The 13,109-nt window shown below is 46.1% G+C and overlaps 1 protein-coding gene across 3 annotated transcripts in view; it reads left to right on the top strand.

Annotated features, from left to right (window-relative positions):
* The first annotated feature begins 3,027 nt into the window (after positions 1–3,027).
* ZNF76 (zinc finger protein 76) overlaps positions 3,028–13,109 on the top strand; it is a 31,965-nt gene continuing 21,883 nt past the window's right edge. The window contains exon 1 of one of the 3 annotated variants that reach the window (XR_002645719.3): positions 3,028–3,334. The gene's annotated coding sequence lies outside the window, so the exon portion shown is untranslated. The remainder of the gene's footprint in view (positions 3,335–13,109) is intronic. The other 2 variants (XM_089918004.1, XM_022581680.3) reach the window with 2 other exon arrangements.

Raw genomic sequence — 13,109 nt, 5'->3', positions numbered from 1 at the left:
GGCAGATTCTTAACCACTGCACCATCAGGGAAGTCCCTTAATGTACTTATTTAAATTGAAGAATAAAGTCAGACTTTTTCCCGACAGAAAGTAAGTCTGATGTGAAATGAAGACTGGCTTTGCTAATTCCACAAATGGCAGGTGTCTTCCATATGGAAGTGAATCTGCATGTCAATATTTTAACAGAAAGATACTGAAAACATGTAATGATGAAAGAATTTTATCAAAAAAATTGTGTTGGCAAAGAAGTACGAAAATCAGTTATCTGATTAACTAGGTGCCTCTGAGTGAAAAGGTGACAGATAATTTAATAATTATTTTCATAAGACTGAAACATACTCAAATGACTAACAAATCCTTTTGCAAGATCAGTGGTTTCCAATTCTTTGCTTTTAATAAAGTAAAGGAGGACTCTATTTGATAGTACTTGATAACAGTATTTGGTAATAGGACACTTTGTGATTGTTGGCATGTAATTTAGAAGTAGTTCAAAGACTTGAGGGATATCATTTGAACAAATTTCTTCCTTTCCCAATTACTATGTAAACAATGTTTCTCAACGCTTACGTCTATAAAAATAAAAAACAGGTAGAGAATTGGTGTGGCACCTTATCTCCTTCCACCATTAGGTAATATTAGTCTGTGAATACCTGAACTAATTGAGGAGAAACACCGTATTTCTCATTGAGATGCATTTTCAATAAAATTGTACTTTTTAGGTTTCACAAGTTATAAAAATGTGTAATATAGTGATGTTGCTTAATAAATCGTTGTACTAGTGATAACCGTAATGACAATTTGATTCATAAGAAAATTTTCAACAAAGCGTATGGTCACAAGCAATAAGCTTAAATATATACTCAATTTTGTTGCAAAGAAGGTGATAGTGATCAGTAAAAGACTTTAAAGCATACAAATATACTAATTAGGATAAAGTTCTATAGGGGCAGTGAATGGAATTAGGAATTCAATAAGAAAGGGAACCATATAAAATTTCTTGTTCATATATTTTTAAATGGATGTTGGCAGACATCAAATATTTAGGGTATTTGGAGTCCACTAGATACAATTAAGAATGATGTAATGGTTTTAGTTTAAAACATCAACATTTGCAGTAAGTCAGAAATTATATCCTCTACAAGTATTTAAATTTATGATGGAAAATTTAGGTATCAACTTAGAAATGAACAAGGGGGTACATAGTTCTTTAAAATTCTTATATGGAATCCATTTTTTAAAATGTCTGAAGACCACCAGCCTATACGGTATATTGTGGGGATGGGGTTCAAAGGCAGAACAGAAGTTACTAGAAATGATCTTCAATCCTCCACTCCAAAGTATCTTCCTCCCCAGTTTTCCTGAGTACCTGAAATTACCCATCATCAGAATCTTAATACTTCAAATTCAGACACTAGTTTCCCAGTTTTTGTTGTGTAATGGGAGAGGTGATTAGCCAATCAAATTAGGATCTGCAAGGAATGTGAGAAAGGACAAATGTATTTTTTATTATGGAAAAAGGTGGTGCGGGGGGGGGGGGGGGGCGGGAGGACAATCTAGGACAACCTGAGTTCTAGCCCCTGCTCTATGTCTAACCGAAGTTTATGCTACAGGACAAGCTACTATGTTCTCTCTTTGTATCTAGGTAAAATAACTTGCCAAACTTCCACCAAAAAGGAACAGAAAGAGGGCACCTTAAAGGTCAGGCTGTTTATTTCTATACCTGGAGATGTAGAAAGGATTAATTATAATATATATAACCATAAGAATGGGCCATCGGAACTTCCCTGGCGGTCAAGTGCCTAAGACTCTGCACTTCCACTGCAGGGGGCGCAGGTTCGATCCCTGGTCAGGGAACTAGGATCCCCCATGCCCTGCAGCGCGGCCAAAAAAAAGAGAAAAAGAATGGGCCAACAATTGTCACTTACTGCCCCCCTAAACTGAGAACCTGATGAGAATTGGAGCCCCAGTCCCACCTCTGGAATTGTGCCAAAAGCAGTAAGACGCAGAACAGAGAATGTCTAAAACTGAAATGGAGGCTTTGTGGTTAAGCTCTTTAGACAAGGGAGGAAAGGAACCACTAATGGCATCTCTAGCTACCATGGGCCCCAAACACAGTACTTTGTAAATGTTTCCAGTTTATTGGCATACTTCCTTTAAAAAATTTTTTTAGTTAATTTTGGGGGGTGGGGAGAGAGGAGACAAAAGAAAGGACTTAAAGTCTAAAAGGGCAGAGAGGGAGAAAAGTTTCTCACCTCATTCCTCCAGTCACCCCAATTCCTCTCCTAAGAGGCAACGTTTACCAGTTCCTCATCTAACGTCTCTATTTTTAATTTTTTACCAAAAGCTCACTCTCTTTTACTTTTCCCCTAGGTGTCTGAAAATTGCCCAAGCACAGCCCCTCCCTAGTGAGAGGGGGAAACAGTAAAAGGGCTTGGCTTTGTTCACCCCGAAAGGAGCCTACAAGGGGGAGCAGCTGGTTTTGAGGCTGCGGGTGGGGCTGGCGGGGGAATGAGAGAACCGAAGAGCACCCTCAGGGCGCCTTCCCTAAAGAGGCCAGTCCCTCACGGCTCCTCGACGTCGTCTTTTTCAATAAGGAGCTAGTAATACCCGCGTGGCTCATAGATCGTAGGCACTGCCAGCGGACTGCGCACAGTAAAGCGCCTCGGGACCGTGAGGCGCAGCAGGACGCCTGGGGCCTCTGAGCTGCGAGGAGAGGGTCCGTGGCCCGGTGCGGAGAGTGGCAGCCGCGAGAACGGCCTCCCTCACAATCTGCCCCTCCGGTCCTCCCCCCATCCAAAAGCGCACCTTCTCACCCGCAGGCGGCCGACGAGACTCCCGCCTCCCGCCTCAGGTGGACCGAATCCCTCGGAAGGACAGGTGGCGGCTCCTCATTGCTATAGAGACGACCCGGCTCGCGAGCCGCGCCCAGTCCCTGACCGGGGCGTCGTGACGTCATCACGCCCTCCCCGGGCACTCGGCCTCGCGGGCTGCGCGTCACCCCGGCCGGGGGGCGGGGCGGGGCTCTCACCGGCACCGTTCAGAACCCGGCTGCCCGGGCTCCAGCGGCCCGGGAACCGGGATAAGTAGGACGGCGGCCGCGGCGACGGGGGGTGCGGGGTGGAGCGTTCCCTGTATTTTCTATACGGGTTCCGGGGCCCGGTAGAGGCGCGCCGAGAAGAGAGGAAAGTGCGGCGGCCCTGGAACCTGGATATGGCGCGAGGCAAGCTGCGCGCGGGCGGGCGGGCTATGGCGCAGGCGGGTTGCGGGGCCGGCGCTGGTGGCGGGGCCCGTTGCATGGCGGTCTGTCGGCGGAGTCGCCCTCGGGGGCTGTCAGGTTGGTAGCTGCGGGGAGTGGGTCCACCGTGCCCAGGTGGGAGGCCGGGCGGGCGCGGGGCCCCGGGAAGGTCCCGAGCCCGGCGTGCCCACCCTCCTCCGGCCCTAGCCCGGTGGCCGGGAGGCTGGACGGCGGCCTGATCCTCCCCCACCCCGGGTTCTGGCCCCCATCCCTGCCCCTCCATTCCGTCCTCTGACTCCTCCCCCATGATTTCCAAACCCCACCCCGTGACTGCGCCCGCCTCAACCTCTGGGACCCCCACACCCCACCCACTGACCCTAAGACCTCACCAGGTAATCCTCACTTCTTATTCATTGACTCTGCCAACCCAGGAATTTGCCCAGCACTGCCCAGGGACCCACCACCCTCAGCTCTAAACCAGTGACTCATGACCCGAGATCCCTACATCCCCCAAAACGTCAGTGACCCCACTGGTCTGGTAACCCCCTCCACTTCTACCCCGTGTTCCCCCACAAACTTGGTGACTCCCCCCAAACCTTTCCTGGTAACTCCTAAGCCATACCTACTAAAATAGTTTCCCACCCAGTTATCTTCTACATAACCCTCAGTATCTGATAATCCCTTCTTTGCCCTGTAACTTCATGATCCTCATTCCATGTGCCCCCTTTATCCTAAAATCACCTCCACGGACATCCCTCTCTGCACTCCAGCCCCCCAGTGTTAATCAGCACATGACTTACAAGTGCCCTAGCACCGAGCTGGTGCTCAGGAAGATACAGAGATGAATATGAAGTAGATATAGTTGGAGTCATCAGAGAATCTGGATTGAGTGTGTGGTCCCAGATTCAAGTCCTAGCTCTGCCACCGTTGTGCTTTGGGAACCTGGAAGAAGTCCTTTCCTCGCTCTGGACCTCAATTTCTCATCTGTATTATGATAAGGTTGGGTTAAATGATCTCAGAGTTTCCTTCCAGCTGTGACGTTCTGCAATTCTCAGTCAAGATGATATTTGTTTGCAATCATTTTTGTATTCTGTACTCCTAACTAGAAGTTTACTGTTGTAATCTCAGCCCAGGGTCCACTTGCTTCTTGAACCTTATTCCGTCACTCCTGCAACCCCCCTACACTCTTAATAGTCCATACCCATTTCCCTTGATCAGGCCTCATCAGTTAACATGTTTGCAAAGCAGGATAAGAGTGCTTCAGCTTGGGGTGTTGATGTGGTAAGAGATCTGGGTTCTAGTTTGACTCTGGCCTGTAAAGTATGGCACCTCAGGCACACCATCTAGCCTCAGTCTTCACTTCTCCTAGGGCAGGATAATAGTAGTGCTTGAGATAATGCATTCAAAGCATTTGGTCCAGGCCTAGCCCATGGGAGCCCTTAAGTATAAGCCGAGAAGCTCTTACGGGTCTTACTCTGTCCTGGGTGCTAGGGAGTCAACAGATAATGAACACAGGGGCCACACTTTGCATTATCTTGGTACCCCCCGAGCTCTTGGAATCACTGTCCTCTCATCTCTGCTGTGGCCTCCTCACTTCTCTGGGTTTTTACCCTGCTATCTCCTTAATAATGATTGGCACTTACGGCTGAGCACCTACTGTGCACCAAGCTTTGTATGTGTAAACTGTTTCCCCTCACAACCCCAATATATCTACCACTATTTCCCATATTTTGTTTGTTTTGGTTTGGTTTTTTCTTTTTTTTTTTTTTTTGCGGTACGCGGGCTTCTCACTGCTGTGGCCTCTCCCGCTGCGGGGCACAGGCTCCGGACGCGCAGGCCCAGCGGGCATGGCTCATGGGCCCAGCCGCTCCGCAGTATGCGGGATCCTCCCAGACCGGGGCACGAACCCGTGTCCCCCGCGTCGGCAGGCGGACTCCCAACCACTGCGCCACCAGGGAAGCCCTGTTTTGGTTTGGTTTTAAACAAATGAAGAACCTGAAACTCACCCAGATGAGTAGCAGAGCTGGGATTTGAACCCACAGTCTTCAAAACTCATTTGATCCATTGCTTCTCTTGCCCCTAAACCTACCTAGTTTTCCAGGTCACTCTCAGCCCCTTGTTCCTTATTTTCTAATAATTTCTAAGCCCAACACCAACACTTTCCCCATCACTTCTAAGGTTTCTCTTAACCTTTGCCCCATGGCTTGGTCACTTCCTCAACCAATTGTTCATGACTTTTGACCCCACGTGTCCTGAGACCCCTGCACCTTAATACCTCTCTTTACCCTTTGTCCAAATATCCTCTCACCCTATGAGTCCTTGGAGCTCCCACTTACCCTAAACTTACCCTAAGGTGTCTCCCACCTCAGTGGCACTCTATCCCAAATCCTCTCATCCTGTTAAATCCTTTACCCCCAGGAATTCATATATATAAGAGATTGGAAATCTCTTATGAGTGTTCCAGCTGCTTCCCTTCTACCATCCTCAGCCACATCCTGTTACTCAAAACCTTCATCTAAATTAGCCCTTCATCTAGTGAGTGCTTCTCCCAGCTTCAGTGAAATGAGCCCCTTCCATCCCAATGTGAACCCATCCTTCAAAATCTATACACCCTCCCATGCTAAGATCCCTCCTCTTCATACCCTTTTCAATATCTTGTGAGATCCTGCCTCTTAGATTCTGGGATCTCATAGCAACTTTCTCATTTTCATCAGTGATCTTTTCAAACCAGAATCATCTTTTACCTTATCCCCCTTCCTGTGCCCTATCCCTTCTCACAGTGCCTTTTTCCTGCCCTACTCTTATTTTTCTCCCTCACCTCACCTCATCCTCACCTGCATCCTCACCTCACCAATCTTGGTAGCATTGATTAGGGTGTAAACCTTTCTCCCATCCCAGCTCTGCCCCTTCTTCCACTCTCCCTGCCACTCTCTCCTTCACACACAGCATGGCCAACCACACTTCCCTGGTTTGTCCAGAGAACTACACTTTTCTCTGGGAACCTCTGATAATAGATCACCAAGATCACAGTCCTTTAGGTAGCAAGAAGAGAGATCTTGGAAATCCTTCTGAATAAATGTAGCCAAGTCTTCTTGACACACTTCCGCTCTTCTATCCGGTTTATGAAGCTGCTTGCTGTATATGCCCTCAGGGTAGAATGCTTTGAGTCTCAACACCAGTTAGCCCCATTGTTTTCCAAGCCCTGGGAGGACTTTCCAGTCCCCTCCTACCAGAGGACTGGATGGTGAGTAGCAAAATGTGACATTAAAGATCCACTTCCAAAAGTCTATTCTGTGGGTCACCAAATTCCCAAATTTGGGAATTATCGGGAATTCCCAAATTCCTAATAATATACTTATTGGCTGTATAGCAGTAAATTCAGCAGAGGGCAGATTTAGAGTTAAGGAAGGCATAAATCTTGGGGTCTGCAAATTTTGTGGGTTGATTTCTTTAAAAGGAGCTTTCGCCTTAGATTTGTTTAATCTCTCTTAGGCTATAGAACATATTCTGCCTTGGATCTTAGTTATTTGGGTACTCTTCTCACCCAACACCCACCCTCCACCCCCACTGTGATTTCCTTGAGAACAGAAGCTGGGTTTTCTTTATCTTTTGTCATCTTAATCCTGTCCCCCATATTTAGCAGGTAGTCAGTGAATACTTACTGGATTGAATGAACTCATTCAGAAATTCTGCATCAGGTACAAACAAGTGAAAACAGCTAGTGTCTATATCTACTTTGTAGCTACAACAACCCTTCTCCCCAAATCCCTCCAAACGTGATAATGGGCAAGTCCCTTGATTTAAACATTCTGGAATTTAGACACTTCCTTTTTTAGTCATACCTTGGGTGGGGGAATGGGTGTAAGTGCTTCTTTTTACTGTGTTTCTGGTTAGACTAGAGAGACTGGTTGACATAGTGGCTAGTATACAGTGGTAACAAGGCCAGGGTCTGTCATATGTAGACCAGTTCTCAAGAAAACAGCTAGATGAAATATTTAGCAGAGGTTGCAGAGACAATCAGAGAAGAGAAGAAATCAAACTGGCAAAATGTTGGTAATTGTTGAAGTTGGGTAATGGGTTCGTGGAGTTCATTATACTATTCCTTCTACCTTTATGTATGTTTGAAATCCATAATAAAAAATTGGAGGAAAAAGAAGAGGACAGCTAGGTGAACAAGTGCAAATTTAGCACTGTTCCTTGCAAAATATATCAAAACAAACGAGCTGCTGTTACTGAGTCAGTACTATTATCTTGGTTAAGTAGTATATTTAGTCCCAACCTATTTTTGACCTCTTCTGTTTGTGAGATATCATGATGCTAAATTCAAAAATTAGCACACTGCAGAAATGTATCATCCTGGCAACAAGCACCTGTGGCCTTGGTCCTGCCCTGCTTCCCAGCCCAGGTGTGGTTTCTTGTGTTAATGGGCTGGACTGGGCCTGAGAAGAGGAAGAGACAGTGGGGGAAGTGAGGGAGAGATCAGAGCTCAACTAGGGTCTTCCCCTTCTGGCCTAAACCCTTCAGATTACTGGGAGATTCTAAAAGTATGGAGGTTCATTCATTCATTCACTCATTCAGTCATTCCACTAACGTTTGGTGAATATCTGCTGGAGGCCAGGTACTTTTCTCATATCTGGGGATAGAGCAGTGAATAAAACAAAGTTCCAGGACTTGAGGAGCTCACCTGTTGGGATGAGGCAGAAACATACCATAAACAAGTAAAATATATATTGGGAAAATTAAACAGAGAAGGAAGATAAAGAGTACCAGGAACCGGGATATTAAGTTTTAAGTAGGGTGGTCAAGGAAGGTCTTATTGAAAAGGCAACATTTGAGCAAAGACCCGAAGAAGTTGAGGTGAGCCAAGCATTTATCTGAGGGAATTATATTCTAGCCAGAGGGAACAGCAAGTGCAAAAACCCTGAGGCAGGAGTATGCCCCGTATATTCAAGAAACATGAGGACACCAGTCAGTATGGCTGCAGTAGGGTGGAGAGGAGAAACATAGCAAGAGATGTGGAGGTGGAAGTGGATTGGTGGTAGATCACATTAGGCCTTATAGGCCCCTGGATTTTTTGTGAATTGTGGGTGAGATGGGAGCGATTGGAGGGTCCTAGGCACCCAAGTGACATGATCTGACATAAAGGATCATCGTGGCTGCTATGTTGAGAATGAGTTGTAGGTGGCAAGAGTGGAAGGAAGGAAACTGGTTAGGAAACTATTGCAATAGTCCAGGCAAGACAAGTTGGTAGTTTGTACCCAAAGTAAAGCAGTGCAAGAGTGAGAAGTGGTTGGATTCTGGATATGTTTTGAAAGAGGACCACACGGGATTTGCTGATGGATTGGAAGTGGCATATAAAAGAAATAGAGAAGTTGAGGATGGCTCCCTCATTTTTGGCCTGAGCAATTTAAGGATGGAGTTCGCATTTACTGAAATGGGGGACCCTGGAAGAAGGATACATTGTAGGAAGGGGAGATAAGGAATTCACTTTTGAATATGTCAAGTTTGAGATGTTTTTGGACGTGAAGATGTTAAATAAGAAGCTGGATGTACAAGTCTGTTAGACTTGCTAGTCAATTTCTGCCCTCCTGGGAACTGAAAGAACACTATTACTGGGCAAGAGACAAAGGGGTATGGTGGGAAGAACACTAGCGGCTCAGGTGTGAGACCCGGCTCTGCCACCAGGTAGCTCTGTGATCCTTTCAGACTCCTCTGGCAGCTCTGGCCTGTTTCTTCATCTGCAAAATGGCAGCTTTAGACTAGAAATGCGTTGTCTTCTCAGCTCCTCCTGTGTGAGAGTCAATGAAGTAGTGCATAGAGCAAGGGAGATAATATAACTGTACGTATATCTGAGAGGATGTTGGAAACTGCTGAGCTCTACACTGTGTAGTGGCGTTGGTGGTAAGAGGCCTCCCTTCCTTTGCTAAAGCAATACCCAGTTAGTGCCTGCCATGTTCTGGGCACTGGACTCAGGGTCCGATGACAGAGGGATGCATCCGTGCCCTCGTGGAACACTACAGACGAGCCTCCTGGTGTAGCTTCACTGCTGAGTATAGAGGGAGTAGGCTGGAGTCTGATGGTCTGGTGTGGTGTTGGCCAGGGAAAGCTTGTTCTTGACCTGGGTCTGGGAGGAAACTACGTGGATGTCGGAGATGAGGCAAGATGGTAATCCAAGTGAGGAAAAAGTGGGCATCCTAGCTAGGGCTGGAGGAAGAGCTGGGGTGGTGGGACTCAGTTCCTTCCCTCCTTCATTCTTTTTAATATTTATTTGGTTGTGCTGAGTCTTAGTTGCAGCACACGGGCTCCTTAGTTGCGGCTTGTGGGCTCCTTAATTGTGGCAGGTGAACTCTTAGTTGCAGCAGGCATGAGGGACCTACTTCCCTGACCAGGGGTCGAACCCAGGCCACCTGCATTGGGAGCGTGGAGTCTTAACCACTGCTCCACCAGGGAAGTCCCCCACGCTCCTTCATTCTTGCACTCAGCATTTACTCCTCTGCCAGGAACTTCTCTTAGGGAGCTTATAGTTCTGTAGCAGATGAAGGGTTTCTTTCTTTTTTTTGGCCGCACTACGAAGCAGGTGTGATCTTAGTTCCCCAACCAGGGATCGAACCTGCGCCCCCTGCATTAGAAGCACAGAGTCTTAGCCACTGGACCGCCAGGGAAGTCCCTAGATGAAGGGTTTCAAATCTGGTCTCAATTAGATCTAATTCACAATAAGTAGGGTTGATTTAGGATTCAAATTTGAGCTAAAGAGTTTAGTTAGTTATTTGACCTAGTAGTATTATTCATTTAGTATCCGTGGACACATTCTTTGTTTGGTGCTGATTAAGCTGAAATGCATGCTCTCCAGGAACTTGAATTATAATCAGTTTAACAGAAAGTAGGATGTGTGATTTTCACCCCAAGAAAGTTGAGTTTAAGGAAAAAAAAAACCTGGCAGAGTAATCCCTTCACTGCATCTGGAAGCACAGACATCTAATCCTTGTGTCATTTAGATGTTGATGCTTATATTTTAAGGAGAGTCTCTGACCAGCTAAACAAGAATACAAGATATAGGGAATTCCCTGGCGGTCCAGTGGTTAGGACTGTGCACTTCCACTGTAGGGGGCACAGGTTCAATCCCTGGTCGGGGAAGTAAGATCCCACATCCTGTATGCCGTGCAGCGCGGTCAAAAATAAATAAATTAATTAATTAATAAAATACGAGATATAGCCCATCTTAATGATCCGGTCACTCACCGGATATGTAACTAGCATCTTTCACTTAACAGAATGGGAAAATTTTGTTCTGGTGAGTAATAAAAAAAAAAAAACAAAAGAACAACTGAGCTACAAATCCAAGTGCAGCTGAATCCATTATCTTTTTTTAAAAATAAATTTATTTTATTTATTTATTATTTTTGGCTGTGTTGGGTCTTCGTTGCTACGCACGGGCTTTCTCTAGTTGTGGCGAGCTGGGGCTACTCTTCCTTGTGGTGCGCAGGCTTCTCATTGCAGTGGCTTCTCGTTGCGGAGCATGGGCTCTAGGCGTGCAGGCTTCAGTAGTTGTGACTCGCGGGCTTCAGTAGTTGAGGCTCACGGGCTCTAGAGCACAGGCTTAGTAGTTGTGGCGCATGGGCTTAGTTGCTCCGTGGCATGCGGGATCTTCCTGGACCAGGGCTCGAACCCCATGTCCCCTGCATTGGCAGGAACCACTGCACCACCAGGGAAGCCCTGAAGCCATTATCTTTAACTGGTGGCCTTAAGCTACTGACAAAACCTCAGATGCCTCTTGCCCTGGCAGCTATCAATCAAGGTATGGAAATGTGAGTGTCCGTGTGAGAGTCTCACAAATCCTATGTCTCTGTTTTGCTGCTTGAAGTGCAGGGCCTACTTGGGCTCCTCACTTATAGTTCAGAAAGATCTGGGATGTTTCAAAGCTTCAGTGTATTAGACTGACACCAGCTGGAAGTCAGAGCGCTTCTTCTACTGCTTCCTGGTTAACGCTTGCCTTCCGTAATTGTTCATCTCAGAGAAGCCCAGATGTAACTTGTTAGCCTGGTACTGTTTCTCACTGCATAACTTTTCACTTGTTGGAAGTCCCTGCTGCTTTGGGAGAGCTGATAAAGCATGAGACCCATGCAGTTAAGATAAGCTTAAGGACCTGGGAGCTCCTTGAGATTGTAGAACTGACCCAAGCCTTAGATGTAGAAGGTGTGGCAGGGGTACCTAAGACCAAAGTTCTCTCTGTCTGAGAAGATCATCCTTTCAATCTAGGAGGTACTGTCCCAAAGCCACAGAAGCAGTGAGGGAGAAAAGCAGCCACTGCTCATCTGCCACTTCAGCCAGACCCACCCTCTTGACCAGCCTGGGGACATACCAGGCTGGGGAGCCAGTATGTCCTCAGCTCCTGTGTAGATTTGCCGTTGCTTCATGCTCAGCTTGATCAGGTTTCCATCTGATACGTGAGAATGGAATCCATGAATTGGAAAGCTGAGTTTTCAGATGTGGTTTTGCTACAAACTGGTACATCATGGAATCTATCCTGTCAGCCCTGGAGTAGCCATGCCTTGTTAGGGGAGAATCATAGATATTCCTCTAGCCAACACAAGGAGTGCAAAGCTTGCTTTTAGACTTTATTCTTTTATTCTTATATTTTTATTTATTTATTTTACATAGGTAACACATTCACAGGGCTTAAAATTTTTTTTGTAAGTGTGAAAGATATGCAGTGAAAAGTCACCCTTCCATCGCTGTGCCCGTCACTCAGTTATCCTTCCACCTTGGTTAGTAATTGCTTCACTGTCTTTCCATAGATTTTTTTATGGCAGTGGCAGCATACAAAAGGCACTGTTTTGTACCTTGGAATTTTTATTCAATATATTTTGGAGATCTTCCATGTCAGTATGTAAGGAACATCCTCATTTATTTATGTCTACATAATAAGGAAGTTCTATATTGATAGACATTTATGCTGTTTGGAATTTTTTTGCTATTATTACATGCAGGGATGCCATGAATAACCTTGGACGTGTGACATTTTTCACACATGTACGTCTACCTGTAGACTAGACATGAAGTTGCTGGGTCAGATGGTGTGTACATTTGTAATTTTGATTGATAACTGCCAAATTGCCCGACATAGAGCTTATACCAATGAATACTCCCACCAGCAATGTAGGACTGTGCCTGTTTCCCCACAGCCTCAGGGACATTGCTTTTTCCTTTTTTTTTGGCCGCAGCGTGGCATGAGGGATCCTAGTTCCCCGACCAGCGATCAAACCCGCACCCCCTGCGGTGGCAGTGTGGCGCCTTAACCACTGGACAGCCAGGGAAGTCACACAGGGACATTGCTTTGAGTTAAGAATATACAGACTACCTTCAACATAGGATACTGAATCATGGGGCCCCACTGTGACACTCTATTCCACAAGACACACAAAGCACCACACAGCCCAGTTTGAAGAATACCACAATAATATATTTTAAAGAGTAACTGGACCTCTGGTGGCTATAAGAGAAGAAAGGAAGAAAAAATCCTAGAGGAAGAAGTTCCCTACCTCAGTACTTAAATTGGCATAAATTAGAGGAAGAATAGGTATCTGTCTTTGCAGAACCAAGGAGGGATGAGATGCCAGTAGTATCAATCATAGGAAGGCTGTGGGGAGAGTAAAGGAGAACTCCCAGAGGGCGGAACTGGGCAACCAAGCAGATGGGTTTAGTGTCCACTGTAGAGCTGCCTCTCAGCTCAATGCTGGTATCTTTTCATTTCAGCGACTTTTTTTTTTTTTTTTTTAAGATTATACCCCCTCCTTTTAGTACTACTGTTCATTTCATTTTGGCCTCTTCTGCCCTCTTCTCACTTGGAGTTTAGGTTTCTGCGAGGTGGAGCTGG

The sequence above is a fragment of the Delphinapterus leucas genome, chromosome 10, assembly GCF_059928025.1.
Source record: "Delphinapterus leucas isolate spDelLeu-1000000601 "Yukka" chromosome 10, BTC_Dleu_Yukka2, whole genome shotgun sequence".
NCBI classification, from domain to species: Eukaryota; Metazoa; Chordata; class Mammalia; order Artiodactyla; family Monodontidae; genus Delphinapterus; species Delphinapterus leucas.
This window is presented reverse-complemented; position numbering and strand designations above follow the sequence as displayed.